General features: G+C 40.0%; 1 protein-coding gene across 8 annotated transcripts in view; it reads left to right on the forward strand.

Annotated features, from left to right (window-relative positions):
* Positions 1-20,177, forward strand: part of SLC25A13 (solute carrier family 25 member 13) — a 199,861-nt gene that overhangs the window by 146,934 nt on the left and 32,750 nt on the right. The gene's annotated exons all lie outside the window — the stretch shown is intronic.

The raw sequence follows: 20,177 nt of genomic DNA on the forward strand, positions 1-20,177 counted from the left end.
CTAAGAAAGTCATAAAAATATGAACATCTGTCTTATAAAGCCATGTTTAGTAAAAACTGTTCATATACCAATACAAAGTAGTAGTATTGTGTAGTAATTTTTGGAAAGACAAATTAACATGTTTTAAACTATGGTCCTTTGATAGTGGTCCCAGGGTATTTTTTCACTGTGATGCACACATTTGTGTGCATGAGTGTGCATGTTGTAAATATAATTGGTGTTTATCGAAGTTTGTATTATTTTGAGTGCATTTTTAGTTGGAAAAACAATTTATATGTTTGTGTCACTGGTTCTAAAAGGGACTGGTGAGAATAACACTGTTGGGAAAACATGGAATGAAGAGTAATCTTAATTACTCTCCCCTATAAATAAGTAGTACCCTAATGCCGTTGGCTGCCTGATTCCCACCGTTATGGTGATTCCCATATGCATGATGGTTTATGCCAGTTTGTCCAGCCACATATCAAATACTGTTTTTAAGGCAAGTTTTTATTACTCATCTCATACATTACATTCAGTTGCAATTGTTTTATTTTGAAAGATTTTGAAAAACACAAAGATACAGACACAGGTGTGCCTACCACTTAGATTGGTGGCAAACTTGACAGCAGTTGGAGGCCCTTAATGTACCTGTCCAAATTGCTTTTCCTTCCCTTATCTCCCAAGAGAAAACTCTGTCCTGACACTGGTGTTTTTCATTCTAAGCATGTCTTTCTACTTTTTATTACTTGTGAGTATCCTAAGCAGTATAAATGTTTGTTTTTGAATGCTTCATCCTAACACAATGCTCTAGGAACAACTCATATGATTCCCAGATTGATGCCTTTGCATTTTTTCCCATTAGTGCAACTCATGTGCTTTGCTTATCAGAAAATAATAGTAAATGGGAGTATTACGTTCTAGTGTTGGAATGTGGCATATACTGCGTATGTCTGTTACAGATGTGTGGGTTTCTAGATAGACTTATGGTTGGAACAGTGTATTCATTTAACCAAGCTTTTGGTTACTTGGGGTTTCTCCCTAGACAACAGTCGTTGCTTCAGTCTTATGCTTTAAACTTATACATGATACTTAGTTTAAAAATGTTAACCCTCCCCACTGCCAGCAAACACTCCCTATCTACCTATCAGCCTACCTTCCCATCACCCCCTTTCTTCTCCTGTTGCCATAGTTCTCACCACCTTCAAACATTCTGTATAACTTACTTATTTTTCATGATTTTTGTTTATTTTCTGTCCCCTTCACGGTAGAGTACAAGTTCTGCAAGGACATGGATCTTCTTATTCATTGATGTATTCCAGGGACTGCAGGCATTGCATGGTAACCTGTAGACTCTTTATAAATATTGGTTAAATGAAAGAATTTTAAAGCTAAAATCACTCAAAAGTGATCTTGTCAATCTTCACAGCCAATCAATGACAAATCTGGTAATGGGCTAATTTATATCTTTTCTTTAATGTTTGCCAAACCCCTTCCTGTCATTAACAATAAAACTTATCACCTTTCTCTCCAAGCCGTACTTAACGATGATTCCCAAATCACCAAGAATAGAAAGCATATAGATGGAGACCATTTTACAAAGTGAAAGTATTCCTTTTAAAACCTTGCCATTCTAATTTCTGAGAATTGCCAACAGGGATGCTTCTTCATTTTTTGTTTTTTGTTTTTTGTTTTTTCTTTTTTTTTTGGTAAAGTTAATCCTTTTGAAAATCATAGCCATTTGTAGTAAGAATAATCACATCTAACAAGAGGCAGTCCAGTTTACTGGAAAGAACATGGGCTTTTAGTCAGTTTGGGGTCTCAAGGCCTTCACCTGCCAGATGTGAATCAAGGATTACACAACTTACTTGACTTCTCTGAGTTGCAGTTTTCTTGTCTATAAAATTTAGATAGCAACTTTCTCTTTCAGTTGTCTATTGCTGTATAACAAACCCCTCCAAAACTTAGTGGTTTAAAACAATAATCTGTTCTAATGGCGATCATTAAAAAGTCAGGAAACAGCAGGTGCTGGAGAGGATGTGGAGAAATAGGAACTCTTTTATACTGCTGGTGGGACTGTAAACTAGTTCAACCATTGTGGAAGACAGTGTGGTGATTCCTCAAGGATCTAGGACTAGAAACACCATTTGACCCAGCCATCCCATTACTGGGTATATACCCAAAGGATTATAAATCATGCTGCTATAAAAACACATGCACACGTATGTTTACTGCGGCACTATTCACAATAGCAAAGACTTGGAATCAACCCAAATGTCCATCAGTGATAGACTGGATTAAGAAAATGTGGCACATATACACCATGGAATACTATGCAGCCATAAAAAAGGATGATTTCATGTCCTTTGTAGGGACATGGATGAAGCCGGAAACCATCATTCTGAGCAAACTGTCGCGAGGACAAAAAAACAAACACTGCATGTTCTCACTCATAGGTGGGAATTGAACAACGAGAACACTTGGACACAGGAAGGGGAACCTCACACAGGAAGGGGAACCTGTTGTGAGGTGGGGAGAGGGTGGAGGGATAGCATTAGGAGATATACCTAATGTAAATGACGAGTTAATTAGTACAGCACACCAACATGGCACATGTGTACATATGTAACAAACCTGCACATTGTGTACATGTACCCTAGAACTTAAAGTATTAAAAAAAACAAAAAAAATCTGTTCTTTTTCATGAATGCTGCCTCCTTCCCGTGGTTTCTGTCTCTTTCCCATGATTTCAGCTGGAGTAGTGAGGTAGCTAGAAGGTCCAGAATGTCCTCACACAAATGGCAGCCAGCTTGGAGCTCAGCTGGAGCCAGGGCTGGGTGGGGACAGGTTCTCCACATGGCATAGCTGTGTGAGCTTCCTCATACTATAGTGTCAGACTTAAGAAAGTGAGTTCTGTGAGCAGAATAAGAAACTGAGAAAAATCTCAGGCCCAGTTTTTGAGATTATGCAACATTAATTTAGCCACAGTGTATTTGTGAAAACAGGTTATAGGTCAGCCAGATTCAGTCAGTGCCAGGGAAAATAGTCTGCCTCTGAATGGGAGACGTGACAATGATGTTGCAGCCATCTTTAATGCCCCACACTTACCTTGCCTGATTGTGGGAAAAATTAAATGAGATAATATGTATGAAAGAATTAAATCATGACTTCAGTGCTAGTCTTCCTGCTCTTCTAGTGTCTACTTTTTTTTTTTTTTTTTTTTTTTTGAGATGGAGTCTCGCTTTGTCACCCAGGCTGGAGTGCAGTGGCGCGATCTCAGCTCACTGCAACCTCTGCCTCTTGGATTCAAGCGATTCTCCTGCCTCAGCCTCCCGAGTAGTTGGGATTACAGGCATGTGCCACCATGCCCGGCTAATTTTTATGTATGTTTAGTAAAGATGAGGTTTCACCATATTGGCCAGGCTGGTCTCGAACTCCTGAACTTATGATCTACCCACCTCGACCTCCCAAAGTGCTGGGATTACAGGCGTGAGCCACCGTGCCTGGCCTCTAGTGTCTACTTTTTAACTTCTTGTGTGTGTGTGTGTGTGTGTGTGTGTGTGTATACACAGAGAGAGAGAGAGAGAATTTTATGAAAATGAATGTTTTAGTTTGGCTTTTTGGGTGGAACGGAATGGAATAGGTGTATTGGAGTTTGGATATGGCTCTTGAGGACCTCAGCTACCTCAGGTGCTCCTGAAATCTCTGGTCTTCTTTGTGAACCTGCTTATTTGTCATTTCTCTACTGATTGATTTCCTCTGCTGGGTAGCATAGCATCCTTTTTCTAAAAATGACTTTAATTTCATCCTGTGTCCACAGTGCATGCCAATCCGAGTTCCAAGGCTTTCCTCCTAACAGGAATGATTTCAGTGTTTCTCCATCACTGAGGAGGAGAGGTGTTCTGATTATCTATTGCTGCATAACAAATAATCTGCAAATTTAGTGACTTCAAATAAATACTTATTATTATTCTCTCTTGTGGTTCTGTGGATTGACTGGGCTCAGCCTGGGAGGGTTGTACTTGGGATTCTTATGTGGTTATGGGCTAGTGGAAGCTGGGGCCAGACTCATCTGAAGGGTCTACCGGGACAGATATCCAAGGTGGCTCACTCTCGTCACTGCTGGGGCTGTGGTCCAGAGCACCTGCTTGACTTCTCTGTGTAGCTTGGTCTTTTCAAACATTGACAGTTTGATTCGGAGAGGGAGCCTCCCAAGAGCAGGCATCTTAAGAGTCCTGGTCAGAGACAAGACTTCTTATGACCTGACCTTGAAGGTCACTGCCAGTGCATTCTGTTGGTCAGACAAGCCAGTTAGGCTGGCCCAGATTCAACAGGAGAGAAATTAGACTCTATATCTTAATAGGAATAATAGCAAAGGATGTTTCAGCTACCACTGGAGGATTCAGTAACCCGTGTTGTGAGCTGGGAACATCTTCATTGCCCTTCATCTTGTGAAGGTTTCATAGCCCATCTCATGCCTTCTCTGAGGGTCTGTTGCTGATCCTAGAACCCATTCATTCTCTAGATTGCTTCTGGTAGCAGGGGGCAGAAACTCACCAAAGTGGAGATAAGTGAAGGTTAAGGGTATCCATTAAATGAAATTGAAGGCTCTCGAGAATTGAGGCAGCATTAGGAACTGGCTACTCTCTCCATTTTCTCTACTTGGCCTTCTTTGTCTCTCGCAGTGACTTTGCATCACTCTGCACATCTTTTGACTATTCTAATCCATCACTTCTCTTCCTGAAGAACTGATGTTGACTTTCTCAAGAATTCCCTTCATGTTCTTGCCAGCCACTTAGTCTCTCTCACAGTAGGAGACAGCCTCTTTTCATCCCTTGCCCCAGCTCCCAGCTAATTAGCTCAAGTTGTTCAGTTTTGTTTTGCTTTTCATGTAATTATTGAGAGAGGAAATCTGGTTGGCAAACCTGATCTTTGTGTGCTAGGCCATACATATGGCAGCCTCGAGTCATGGCCCCACCCGGATATTAATGACTTTGCTTAACATTTCCATTTGTTTCAGCTATCTATAAGTGTCTTCAAACCCTTCTTGTACTGTTTTGTTTTTAGCTCTGAATTCTGTAAGTTTTCCCTGAGTAGTATTGTGTATACTTTGGTCATAAAATATACTCAAAGTCACTATTCCTTGTGATTGAACTTGAAATCCCTTATGATTTCATACTCAATCGTATCAAACCAGGAAGAAAATTTCCTCATATAATGAATACGTATACTCTGACAATCAGAGCTGGTGAGACAGATTGTCTGAAGTGAATTTAAGTCTTACTTTGCGATTTTTTTCTTCCCAGGATTTCGTGTGGATATGTAGCATCATAGTGTAGTTTTCCTAAAATAGAATTTTTATTTCACTATGCAAGCCTCTGCACATATCTTACTTATAAATATAAGATGATGTGAGGCTTAATCATTAGGTTGAATTGTTATGAAGTCACTCTCGAGTGACATGTGAATTAATTAAGATATATTATGCATTATAGTGATGCTATAACAATAATGTTAATTTTTTAATGCTATATCTTTATAACCTTTTGTAGTTCAGTGAAAATCTAGTGATTACATTGTTTTCAAATGTTATTATTGTTATTATTTGGAATATTCCCTGGGAGAACTTTTTGCATACTCCCCCAAAATGTAAGACCATATTAAAGATTTTCTTGATTTGTACTTATGCTTTATCTCTGCCTTCCATCTCTTCTTGACTTGAAGGATTGGAGACTGTATCTGGTATTATATGACCTGCTGTCTTTGTCAACCGTGGTCACTGCTTTGCCACTTGAGGAGATCTTCCTTCATAACTTTTTGCTGACAACTAATTGCATCTCACAGACCTTGAGTAAATGGCTGAACTGTGACATCTATAAATATGGATGGCAGGGCCTATGTCACACTGTTACAGCTGTGTGCCTAGCATTGTGTCTGACATATGGAAGAAACCAAAAAAATCTCTGTTGAATGAATAAATGCTTGACTACAAGGTGTTGGTTATAGAATTGGAAAGAAAGGGTAGTGGCTCTGTATACCATGTTACTATTAATTTAGAGACTGATGACCAGCAAAGAGGAATTAACTCCAAAAATTGGTGGGAGAGTAGGGGTGCAGAAATTGAGGGAATAGCTGTAACATGGCTAGGTGTCTACATATCCAGGATATTTCACAAGAAAGTATTCCATGATCGCCCAGTAATAGAACCAACCTTTATAAGGCTCCTATTTACTTTATTTGACTTCATTTCTAAGAATGACAAATAAATAATCCCTAAATATATTCAGAATCTTAAGAACAGGATGAAGATAAACAACTTGGAGCATTTGGTATAGCTTATTTATTATGGCTTGTATTTTAAGTAGAAAAGACTTTATTGAATGACTAACATGAAATTATGTCAGAGTCATGAAGGAATCATAGAAAAGAGGAGGTTTAAAAAAGGAGGAGCCAATTGATAGCCAAAAAAATAAAAATTCTAACTTCATGGCACTATCTAAATTTGCAAATTTCTGAAAAGCCAAGAGGCAGCTCCATCGGTTTGCTCAAAAAGTCCTCCAGGCAATGGGACTAAGACATTGGTCTTGAATAGAGTTCTGCTGCTTGCCTACTCCAATGAGAGGCTCTTTCTCCAGATGATTCTACTTGGACCGAGGGCAAAAATAAAAGAAATATCTGATGGTACTAAGGGCTCATGGGTGCTATAGATTGAATGTTTATTTCCCCCACAATTGCTAGGTCTGAACCTAACTCCCAGTGTGATGGTATTAGAAGAGTGGGATCTTTGGGGGTGATTAGGTCATGAGGGTGGAACCTACAGGTTGAGATTAATGCCCTTATAAAAGGGATCCCAGAGAGATCCCCACTCCTTCCTCCATGTGAGGACACAGTGAGAAGACAACATCTGTGAGCCAGGAAGTAGTGCTCACTAAATCCCAACCATGCCGGACTGTGATCTCAGATTTCGAGCCTCCAGAACTCTGATAAAGGAATTTTTGTTGTTTATAAGCCACGTAGTCTATGAATCTTCATTATAGACACCCAAACAGACTAAGACAGTTAAGCATAGCCTCCCTGACTAAGGGCTGCCTTTAGTGGCCCAGAAATGTCATCTTATTAGGGAAAAGTCCAACTCTCGTGCTAGACACTGGGCCAGCCAGATATTTCCTTTCTATTTTTCTCCCTTTCTCCTCTCTGGGAAAGTCTCAGAGTCGTTTGACTCAACATAGTTCAAACATTGGGCCATCTTTCTGGATTTCTAGTAAATAGGGAGGAGTTTGTTGTGATAGGAAAATCTTAAGAAAGACTAGGTCATAGCTTTCGTACAGTGAAGGTACTTTAGACATCGAAGGTCTGTAAATCATTAAACTTTTCTGGTAGTAGTAGTCAAAATACACATGTATAACAGGCAGACCCCAAATGTTAACATATTTGACAGGCCTGTAACTTAATTGCTTTTTAATGTCAGTCAAATGGATTCCACTTCGGTTTCTTGGCCAGGCTTCTATGGGCCCATTAAAACCCCATGAAGCTGAAAACATGAAACTTAATATTTGTAAAACATGTAAACACAATAGCCTTTTTCTGCCTCACCATGTGGTTAAGAAATTAGGACTAGGATATTTCAGTTTGGTATTTTTCTCAGAATCAATTATGGAGTAAGAATTTATTATCATTCCAATATTGTTAATAATCTAGTAACACATTTTTCACTTAAGAGTTTTATTTTCATACCAAATCAAAAGAAAAAAATTATATATTGCTTTATGTTTAGAGATGTGCATTTAGACAGATAGTCTAACTTAGTGTATTCATTTGGTAGGGCTGCCGTAACAAAATGCCTCATACCACAGATTGGGAGGTTTAAACAACAGGTAACTGGAAGTACTAGGTTAAGGTGTTGGCAGTTTTGGTTTCTTCTGAGGCCTGTCTTCTTTTCTTGCAGATGGCCGCCTTCTCACTGTGTCCTCACATGGTCACCCCTCAGTCCGTGTGTTGTCTGTGTCTTAATCTCTAATTATAAGGACACCAGTCATATTGGATTAGGGCCCATCCATCTGACTTCATTTCTTCTTAATTACCTCTTAAAAGGCCCTAAGTCCAAATCCAGTCACATTTTGAGGTCCTGAAGGTTAGGACTTCAGTATACAAATTTTGGAGAGATGCAATTCAGCCCCTAATACTAGGGTTTAAGAAAAGGTCTTTCTTTCAGTTTGTGAGGACTCAAGTTTCTGATTGCAGGAGGGTGATGATATATCTTGTGAAGGCAGTGGGCCCAACACACTTCCCTTCAGAGCTGGACGGGGTGAGTGGCCTCCCGACCTCATGCCACCTCATCTTTGCCATCTTCTCTGTGAGGTTGCTGAATGCCATCTTCAGCATTTGTGAACAGTTGTGAACAGCACTTGACTGCAATTGGGCAGTGTGTTTTAATTTACTCCATCCACTGCTATTTGCTGAATATCTCTTTTTTACCTGTGAGCTCTACATACAATAATAATAGTTACACTACAAATTATTTTCATGTCTCTATTTAACATTGAGTTAGTAAGAAAGTAAATGGAAAATATGTCGAATCTTAGATTCCTTTACAAGTCTTTATTTTCTAATTTATTCAAATATCAAGCACTGTCATCACTTGTGTGTTCATCTTAATGAAACATAAATTATTAGACATTTATTACTATATATCTTGTTTGTAGTTACAATTTTGTTTGTGTCCAGATAATCAAAATAATATATTTGGGTTTTAGTCAAAGTCTATTCTATAACTTTATATTAATCTATTTTTGACACATGTAAGCACACATTTTAGAATGTCAGTGTGCAATTAGATATTCTTAGCACATGTCATTTGTGAAAAGCACTTTAAATCTAAGTACATTCAATTGAGCATAATTAAAATATCAAGATACATATTCTTCATATACATTTTGCCACTTAATTTTTTAAGTAGCTATAAGTATCTACCATGTGAATTCAAATTAAAGGAGGGTGATTAAATTACAGTTATATTTAATGCTTTTAGTTTAAAATGTAGTTGAAATTGTGCTATATTAAAAAATATACTGCCATGTTTTCTGTGGACAGCAGAGTGATGATGGGTTTAATTTTTTTTAATGCAAGACTATTAATATTCTCTGAATATTCTCAAGACTGTTGAATGATTGGGGGTTGGGAGGCGTTGTAAGAAGGCTTTTATTTTTATCTAATGAGTTCTTTTGACTCCTGAAGTCTCAAGAAAATGTTCAGGAATACTATCTCATTTAATAAAGAAGCATTGGAGAAAGCCTTGTTTTATTGATACAGATGAAAGGAAATGGATCATGGGGAAATATGAACTGGAGCTTCTGAACCCTTAGTCTTTAGATAATGTTTTTAGGCTACCAATATTTCCTATCCTTGTGAAAATGAGCAGACAGCCTTGGTGAGTCAGTTATAAGGCACATATAACTGTAAAACCTACTTGTCCACAACTGTTAGACCTAACGTACATTATCATTTTAATGAAGGTCACTGTTCTTGGAGTACTTACAGAAAATGGGGCTGTACCTTGGAACTCTGGATTATGTTGCCTTACTGAAATATTTGATTTCTTAAAATTCTGTTTGTTTGTTTGTTTGTTTGTTTGTGTTCCGAGATGGAGTTTTGTTCTCTCGACCAGCCTCGAGTGCAGTGGTGTAATCTCGGCTCACTTGTAACCTCTGCCTCCCGGGTTCAAGCAATTCTCCTGCCTCAGCCTCCCGAGTGGCCAAGACTACAGGCACGCACCACCGTGCCTGGCTAATTTTTGTATTTTTAGTAGAGAGAGGATTTCACCATGTTGGCCAGGCTGGTCTCCATTTCCTGACCTCAGTGATCCGCTTGCCTCAGCCTCCCAAAGTGCTGGGATTACAGGCGTGAGCCACTGCACCCAGCCCTTAACATTCTGTTTTAAAAAATAAATAGCTATATCACTTCCCTATGCCAAACCAGAAGTGTCAACAATGAAGTCATTATGTAACATGGCAAGAGGGATTTCGGTGGTAAAACTGTAAGGAGGGGAAGAAATCAAGCTTATGGAAGCATGTAGGCACTAAGCGAAAGACACAGTGATAGGAACCACAGTTTGGTTTCTTTGCAGACTAGCCCATTTCAGAGAAGGGGGTATTAGAAGAAAAAAACCTGTAATTTTACTTTGAGCCGTGAAGACCATTTCACTTGAAAAAAAACAGAGCATTTGGAAATAATGATGCTTTGTATCAGCCAAACGCTGTGCGTTTGAGAAGCTTGGTGCTTGGACTTCATGCTGACATGGTTGTAGTCACAGTCCTATTGCCCTTTCTGGTTGCTCTCAGCACTCCGGGATGCAAAGGTGGATTTATGTAGATCATGGACTTCTGATATGAATTACAGCAGCCAAAACTGTCATATGGAGGTGTGAACTTAAGATTGTGTTGGCAGAGAGGTGAAGCACCTTTGCTCCTATCTTGAAACGACTATGCTATATTTAGACAAAACCTATATCAGTATAATTATTTTGCATGCCCATTTGAATAAAGTTAAAATTGTCACTAGTTATATATTTTTGAACCTAAAATATTTCTCACGCCTGGGCATGGTGATCCCAGCACTTTGGTAGGCCAAGGCAGGTAGATCACTTGAGGTCAGGAATTTGAAACCAGCCTGGCCAATATGGTGAAACACTGTCTCTACTAAAAATACAAAAATTGGGGAGGCCGAGGCAGGTGGGTCATGAGGTCAGGAGATCAAGACTATCCTGGCTAACATGGTGAAACCCCGTCTCTACTAAAAACATAAAAAATTAGCTGGGCGTGGTGGTGGGCGCCTATAATCCCAGCTACTCAGGAGGCTGAGGCAGGAGAATGGTGTAATCCTGGGACTCAGAGCTTGCAGTGAGCCAAGATCAAGCCACTGCACTCCAGCCTGGGCGACAGAGGGAGACTGTCTCAAAAAAAAAAAAAAAAAAAAAAATTGACTGGGTGTGGTGGTGAGTGCCTGTAATCCCAGGTACTTGGGAGGCTGAGGCCCAAGAATCTCTTGAACCTGGGAGACGGAGGTTACAGTGAGCTGAGTTTGCACCACTGCACTCCAGCCTGGGCGACAGAATGAGACTCTTCCACAATAAATAAATAAATATATATATATATATATATATAGTATTGCTCAAGGATTCAGATTTGGGGATTTTACTGCCCAGTAGCCTGGCTTTCTCATTATTGATTAATCTACAAAGAAAAATTTGATATATCTGATGAAAATCAGTTATATTGTACCTAGAAAAACATCTCTTCCGTATTACTTGATGTATTTTAATGTCTCTGAATCCACTGGTTAATCTTTATCTCCTAGAAGCTCTTAAAGTCACAGGAATTCTAGTCCATATGATCAGATTAACCAAAAATTCAGGCAGCTACTCCGTTCAAACATGAAAGAAAAAACTGAAAATGAATTGTTTTATTGAATCTGCTTTTTCACAGTAGACAACTAGGCATAATGGTTCTGAGCGTGGGTTAGAAATTGGGCAAATCCGGGTTTGCATTCTTTTACTGCCTTGAAGAGAAGTCTCTGCTTCCATTTCATCTCTAGAAAGACGGGAATAATATAGCCTGTGTCAGCATGACAGCGGGATGAAGGAGATGATGTCTGTGAAGAGTTTAGCACAGTGCCTCCTACATCAGAAGTGCTTGACACGTGTCTGGCTCTTGTTTCTCCAGGAAGGAGAGGAGGGGAGAAGAGAGAGTTTGCAGGGCTGTAGTTATTCAAATAGTTACAGCTGTCTCTTCTTTCTGGTCACACTGGTGGGTAATTTGTTCTTGAAAGGTGTCTTGGAAAATCACATCCTTCCAGAAAGGGATCTAGAGGACAGACATGTGTGAAGTGTACATTGTTAGAGGGCTGACTGGAAATAATCAGTGCAGAGATCACTGTGGGCAGAGCCACAGCCTTCAGGTCCCATAAAGGGCAGAATGATAGGAATAATCTACTGCATGGGAAAGCCAAAGAAAGGAAGGAGGATGAAAAGCACCCTGGGGAGGAAAAAATAGTTGGGGTATACTACTGGAATATCTTTCCCTCTGCTGGAAGATCCTTCATACATAATGAATCACAGTTTGGAAATGGAGCCTTTGAAAAAAAAATCCTTACACAACTGATAAGAGAGAAGTCTCATACCAGCCATTGAATTTTTTCAGCAATTTGGGCCTCCCTCCACAAGTGTACTTTCAGACTCAGATTCCTTCAGCATCCAGGACCTCTTGGTTAACTATGTACTCTCAATAAAGAGAAAAAGATGAGACCTCTGGGAAGCAAGAATTGGTAGAAGCTGGGCCAGGTACGGTGGCTCACACCTGTCACCCCAGCACTTTGGGAGGTCAAGGCGGGTGGATCACTTGAGGCCAGGAGTTTGAGACCAGCCTGGGCAACATGACGAAACACTCTACTAAAAATACAGAAAAAAACTAGCCGGGTGTGGTGGCACACACCTGTAATCCCAGCTACTCAGAAGGCTGAGGCATGAGAATCACTTGAACCCAGGAGGCAGAGATAGTATTGAGCCAAGTTCATGCCACTGCACTCCAGCCTAGGTGGCAGAGAGAGACTCTGTCTCAAACAAACAAAAAAAAAATTGATGCTGAAATGCATCAAAACCAGCCTGCTCATCATCCTCTTTTAGAAGAAAAAGATGAGTAAACCATAGCATTACTTATTAGGATGTTACCAGATATGTGAGTTGGTCAGAGGGACTCCTAGCTACAAGTACAAGGGGTCCACTCTACCATTGACTATGTGCAAAGTAGCACATTTTAGCTACCTTTTTAAGATACTCGGCCAGATGCAGTGGCTAACGCCTGTAATCCCAGCACTTTGGGAGGCTGAGACGGGCAGATCACCTGAGGTCAGGAGTTCAAGACCAGCCTGGCCAACATAGTGAAACCCCATCTCTACTAAAAATACAAAAATTAGCCAGACGTGGTGGCGAGCACCTGTAATCCCAGCTACTTGGGAGGCTGAGGCCTGAGACTCGCTTGAACCCAGGAGACGGAGGTTGCAGTGAGCCAAGATCATGTCACTGCACTCCAGCCTGGGTGAGAGAGTGAGACTCTGTCTTTAAAAAAAAAAAAAAAAGATACTCAGTGACTGTGACTCTACATATTTGAATCTTTCCATTTATCTAGTCTTGTGTTAAACTTTAAAAATTTCTGACACTTTATCAATGTGTGTAAATGTGTACTGATACAAGATCCTCTACATGATTTTTTATTCAGAATATTCCTGTCTTCAGACATCTTCAGGAAACCCTGTTGGGGTTTTGTTTAGGAGGATTGCTTTGAATTTAGATTAACTTAGGAAAAAGTTATAATATTTGACTGTTATAATCATTTTTAGGAAAATTTGCATTTTAAATTTATAGCCCAAGTGACATATTTGCAACATTGAATCTAATAATACTTATTTCTCTTACATTCAAATGTTTATGTGCCTTTAAAAAATACATTTTTTCTTTATTTTGATCCTATACATTTCATGTTAAGTTATTCTTTATTAATGCCACTTGTAAAAGAATAAAAATATGTAAGATTTCTTTTGGTGTACCAGTTCCATTGTTCTCCTCTAATAAAAATATATGTTTTCAAATGTCGGGTCCCCTTTTGAAAAATGCTACAAAAAATGTGTTCACACTGGTGCTAGTATTCAATACTAATACAGTGGGCAATAAAATGTTCCTCAGTTCCTGATAATAGCCTGGGTGAGAGTCCACGTGGCACTGAACTTAGTAATTTGTCTTCTACAGTCGTGGGTACACACAGTGACTCTTAATAGAGAACCCACTGTGGTGCTGCCTGCAGCTCTGGGTCCCCTGTGGCCAGGTGCAGGTAGGCAGCCCAGTGCACATGTGCAGCCCTAAGCCCTGTTTAAACACATGGCTACCTGCTGTACCTTCTAACCTGTTTTGAGTTGAGGAATAGAATGCGTGAGCCTATGAACTCACCTCTGTGGTCATTAGCTGCTTCATCTTCTCTTCTGTGTTACAGATCACAGTAACTTAATCATAACTTCCTATGGAGAGCCAGAGTATTATTTTACTATTGATTCTGAAGGGGTCTTTTGTTGCTGATGGGGTTTATGCATCAGAACTTTAGTTGTTCTTGTGCCAAATTCAATTCCGTTTGTTTTTTTTTTATCTTCAAAGCATAAATAGTAAGGACAACTATGATTTGTCAGTTTCTGCTCTGTAACAAATTTATCCCCCTATATGTCACTAAAGCAAATCCAAACTCTTCATGTTCTACCTTTCACTTCTCCATTCAGAACTTGTACTGTTATGCGTAAGCATGGCATAATTATCCCTAGTAGTTTTATCTTTTCACTCTCTTCCCCCTAGATATTTTCTCCGAATTACCCTAAATGAATTGTCATTGTCTCTTGATTGCTCTCGTAAACTACTGTCATTTTCTCACTTTCCGTTCCCCTGCAAGTAGACTAAACAGCTCTCTCCTTCCCCAGCATCCCAGCATCCTCTTTCCAATCCTAGTCACCCCATGTGCTTTGCCTCCCTGTGTCAGTAGACATTGGTCCTTTTACCTTCTCACTTCTGGTAGCCGTGTTCTTAACTCTTGTGCCTGGATTGCTGTACCACTGGTGTACAGCAGAGGTTTCTCATCACTTCATAGGTCTCTCGTCACTTTCCATTTTTCTCCTTCCCCTCCCACCTTATCTAAGCCCCTGCCTTCAGTTATGTACGTGGAGTGTTGCCCTCATCTATGTCTCTCATTCCTCTTAACTCACCCTTCCACTGCCTTCTAACTGTGTCATTATTCGTCTTTCCAACACTTTGTTCCTACTACACAGATGCAAAAACTTGGATTCTTTCTTTGAGCTTACCCACTCTTTTTGCCCTATATTCAGCAGCCAAACCCTGTTGGTCTCTGTTGCATCCGTTACCCAGCCACCTCTACCTCAGTATAGATATGATTGTTCTAATTCTGGCCTTTTATCACTCACCTAGTCGGCTAAAACCCTAATTGTGATCCCTGCCTCAGGCTCTGCCTCCCTGATGAGCCCTCTCCCCTCTGCTCCCTAGGCATCTTCTCAAGGCACAGATAATGCTCAGACCTCTACAGCTCCCAAGCTGTGTTTACCAGCTCTCCTGCTGCTACGTAGTCGCACAGACCATCTCCAGAATACAGCCTGTTCTTCTAGACAGCATCCTGGACCTTCCATGGTTTGGTTCCAGCAATCTTATTTTCAGCCACCTTCTTTCATACCCCTTCTCCATGCTATCTAGAGCAAAAAGCTGCTATGATAAGAACTGTAAGTGTGCTGCTGGCATCCAGCTGGTCGAGCTTGGAATCCAAGCTTCACCTTCCTAACTGTGTGACTCCAAGCATGTTAAATAGCCTCCTTTACTTTTTGTAGCCTCAGTTTCTTCACTCAAACCAGGATTGATTGATTGATTGGTTGGTTGGTTGATTGATTTTTATTGAGACGGAGTCTTGCTCTGTCACCCAGACTGGAGTGCGGTGGCACAATCTTGGCTCACTGCAACCTCCGCTGCCTGGGACCAAGTGATTCTCCTGCCTCAGAGCCCTGAGTAGCTGGGATTACAGGCACCCACCGCCATGCCTGGCTAATTTTTTTGTGTTTTTACTAGAGATGGGGTTTCACCATGTTGGCCAGGCTGGTCTCAAACTCCTGACCTACAGGCGTGAGCCACTGCACCTGGCCTATTATTTATGTTATTACTTACCTTATAATACTATGAAGACCAAAAAAGAATTTTGTTGTTGTTGTTGTTTTGAGACAGAGTCTCACTCTGTCCCTCAGCCTGGAGTGCAGTGGCATGATCCTGGCTCACTGAAATCTCCACCTCCCGGGTTCAAGTGATTCTCCTGCCTCAGCCTCCCGAGTAGCTGGGATTACAGGCATGCACCACCATGCCCAGCTAATTTTGTATATTTAGTAGAGGCGGAGTTTCACCTTGTTAGCCAGGCTGATCTCGAGCTCCCGACCTCAGGTGATCCACCTGCCTCGATCTCCCAAAGTGCTGGGATTACAGGCGTGAGCCACCATACCTGGCCCAAGAATTCTTAGAGAACTCTTACCACAATCCCTGGTATTTAGTAAGCTAGAGGAGCCTCAATAAATGCCAGAGGATGATGATGTTGATCTCATTATAATTATCATCCTCATTAAAATTTCGCTTGACATAAGTAATGCTGGGTATATTAGCCACATAAGTGTGGTATGCCCTTGTCACTGTGCCTTTGTGCCTTTCTCTGCTTAGAGTGCCAAAATCCTATTCACACTGCAGTCCCCAGCTAACATGTTACCTTCTCACTGGCTTAATCACCTCCCAGCCAGGGGAGCTCTTGCCCTCCTTTGAACTGTCATATCCGCTTGTCTGGACCTTGGCTCTTATCATATAATTATCTATCCTCATTTTCCATTTTCTGTATTTATGAGGCATATAGTTATCGAACTCCATTGAAAATCCTTTCCTCTTCTTGCTGGCTATATAGCCCTGGGTACATTGCTATATTAGTTTGCTAGCACTACCAAAACAAAATACCACAAACTAGGTGGCTTAAACAGCACAAATTTATATTCTCACATTTCTAGAGTCTGAAACTTCAAGATCAAGGTGTTGGCCAGGTTGGTTTCTTCTGAGGTCTCTCTCTCTTTGGCTTGGAGATGGCCACTTTTTCCCTGTGTCTTCTCTTTGTGTCCTACGTCTGTCTCAATTTTCTCTTCTTATGAGAAACCAGTTGGATGAGATTATGTCCCACCCTAAAGACCTCTTTTTTAACTTAATTTCTCTTTTAAAGTCCGTGTTTTCAACTATAGTCACATTCTGAAGTATTTGAGAGTTAGGACTTCAACTGTGACTTTTGGTAGAACACAGTTCAGCCCATAACAACAGTTGCTTTAATCATTCTGTGTTTCAGTTTCCTCTTAATGTAAACTCTGCAAAAAGTACCTCTTGAGTGGACTGAAAATATGTAGTATATGCAACATATTTATATAAAGCAACACCTTAATACCCCATAATAGATGTTTGATGAATATTCATTACCTCTACCCTTGCTACTTCATGCTCCTTGAGAATGGGAATGAAGTATCTTGTGTCCTTGCAGTTCCTAGGACAAACTTTGAACATGATTGCTTGTAAATATTTGGTGAATGAAAAATCAAGTAGCAGAAGTGAGTCTGTAATAGTTGTATGCATTTCTCTTTCTCTCTTAGATGGATCCAGATACTAGATGGTAACTAAGATTTCAATAACAAAGTATACTAGGAAACATGTAGAAAAGTCAGTGTTAGCGCTGTAAGTATAATATGCCACACTGAGCCAGTTCAGTATGAAATATTTTCCTGTGTCCTACTTGCCACAGTCTCCAGAAAGTCATAGGGAAATGGTTTGTGACAAAATTGCACACACACAAAAAAACAGTATCTTCACACAGCCAGAGCTCTCAAGTGATGAGGGACGCAAAGACATTGTGCACAATAGGTGTTCCTGTCCATTGTCTGCCGATTCAGCTATCTTTGATCTCTGCAAAAGAGGAACCATGGGTATGGTACTGTGAATGGATAATAGACCAGGAATTGGAAGAGCGGCAGGCAGTGTGCTGCTCAGTGATCAAGTCATGGCGAGACCCAGACACCGTGCATCTGATGATAAGCATCTTCTCTTGGTGCCTTGGAGTCTCTCATTTCCTTCCAGTTTGACTCCAAAGGGCCTGTTTCATCTTCAACACCTTTACAATGTGCCACTTTGAGTCTGTAGGTTCTTTCTTTCAGAGGCCACCACAGGTAATGGGTACATCATTATGTTTTCTTGATATCACTACATTCTTTCTTCCTGGTGCATCTGCCTCCTGCAGCCCTCTGAAGTGGATTTGACTCCTTATCATCCCTAGTGATAACTCACTTTGCTGTTTTAAAAGAATTGGTATCTGTCGATTTGCTTGGAGTCAGGGAGTTGAGTGTAAGTTCTTGTTTTATTGTATATAATGCTAGCAACTTTTACCAGTGTTAGTAAAGGTAAGAGATAATAAAACAACAATTCTGTACCCAAGAATTCTACCCTTTCATAACAGCACCACTTAGATATGTAGAAAGAGTTTGTTGCGAGATCAGATATAAAACAAATAAAAGTTATTTGTGAAATGGAAGACTGGGATTAGAAACTGTGGCATTCAGGAAGCCAAGTAAGCTGGTTCTCAAAATTGACAGAGATTCTAGAGACGGTGTAGTGCAGGGATTGTCAGCCTCACTGCACATAAGAATCTCCTAGGAAAATTTTAACAAGGACAGATACAAAGTTCTTATTAAACTGTCAGGACTGAAGTTCAGAGGTCACCATATTTTAAAAAGGTCTGCAAGTGATTGTAACATGCATCTATGGAGGAAAACATCAATGTAGGGGAAAAAGGGAAAAAAACCTGCATGTTTGGAGTAATGGCTCTGTCTTGAGCACTGTGCTGGCTCCTTACATTCTCCACCTCTTTTTATCTTCATAGTAAGTGAGATGGTTTGACAAATAGGGAGACTGAACCTCTGCCTTGATGTGGGACACTCAACTGCCTCCTTCCCTGCTGTTGGCAGTGCTTGGATGAATATGCATTGTATTCCTCTTCTCTTCCAAGAAGACTGGTGTTCTCTGATTATTTTGCATTTTACCCTGGGTAGAGATGGTCTTACCCTCTTTTGAGCTTCAAAAAAAATCAGCCTTCAGCCTAATTCCATCCTGGTGAATCTTTCTCAGCAATTCTGCCCCCATAAAACAATCTTTACATTTTGAATTTCTATTCATTTTTCTAAGTATTCATAAGATTTTCATATGAAGAGTTCTGGTTCAGAAATAGAGAAAATCCTTACTGTGCCTCTCGCGTGGTTACTGGTCTAGGTGTGTTTCAACTCGTCATTCTGCCAACTGTAAATAGCTCAGTCTGTATCATATGGGAAATGTAGGTGCAAAGTCACAGAACACTCAAGGGCTGTAAACAACCGGAGGCGGGGGGGAGGGGAGTAGCGGGGTGGGGAGGGTATTGTTTTTCCCATGGACCTGCAGGTTGTAGCAGCATCTGAGCAAAACAGAGCTGTTCTGAGCAGTAGGGCAGGGAGCAGCATGTCTTTGTGTGGACCAGAAGGCACCAGCCTCTGGGTGTGTCATCTCACACTCTACTTCCTAGAGTAAGGCCCTTTCTTGGGCCTTTCGGTGAATCCAACCCAGGTTTGTATTTTGTGTTGTCCCCCCATCCCTCAAAAAAGTCCATTTGCACTTAAGGAAGAACAAGAGTGTCTTGATTAAGGTATCAAGTTGGTAAAAATGGAAAAACACTTTGATTTAGGGAGTTAATGAATGAACATCTTTCTTTGATTCATTAACCTTACACATATTAGGTAAACTGTGTATAGGTGTTTATTTTTCTTTGTGGAAGTAACACATGATCTATATAGAAAAAATTTCAAATACATCAAAAAAAAAAAAAAAAGGAAAAGAAAGATATTTGTAATCCCACCACTTCAGAAGCACCACTTTGGTGTATTTCTTCTACATGGTGGTAGGGGATGGCGGGGGAAATGTGTACCAGTATTTTAAACATATGAGCATTTTTACTTAAAAGTCTATTTTGAACATTTTTCATGGTTGACTGCATAGTATCTCCATGCATGAACATACTCAAATTCATTTATTCCATCCCTTACCATTAGATATTTATGTTGTTTCTAATTTTTCTTTCCAGCTATTATAAATAATACTTCAAAAGGCATCCTTGTAGCTAGTTCTAATTAGTACAGTATAGTTTGGATAATATAAAAATTTCATATATCTGTGACAAAGAACAAGTTGAAATACAGTAAGAAAGAATGTAATTGCCTGTGATAAATATGTGATAAATGTGATAAATATGTGAAAAATGTGATAAATATAGGCTTAGCTTCAAAATAGCTAGCTTAAAATTACCTTTATAGTGTACTTTAAAGATTTCACTGATGATCTTGGAGGTGAGTCATCTGGCCATTGCTGGAATGAAATAACACATGATGTTCAACATTTGGGTAGTAACTGACTTAGTGCATATTTTTGCTACTTTCACATACCATTTATCTCATATGAAAAGAGCAATTCTATACACAAGTAATACATAAATAAAATTATAAGAATATGCAACTCCATAAAATGAGAT

Source organism: Macaca fascicularis, chromosome 3 (assembly GCF_037993035.2).
Source record: "Macaca fascicularis isolate 582-1 chromosome 3, T2T-MFA8v1.1".
NCBI classification, from domain to species: Eukaryota; Metazoa; Chordata; class Mammalia; order Primates; family Cercopithecidae; genus Macaca; species Macaca fascicularis.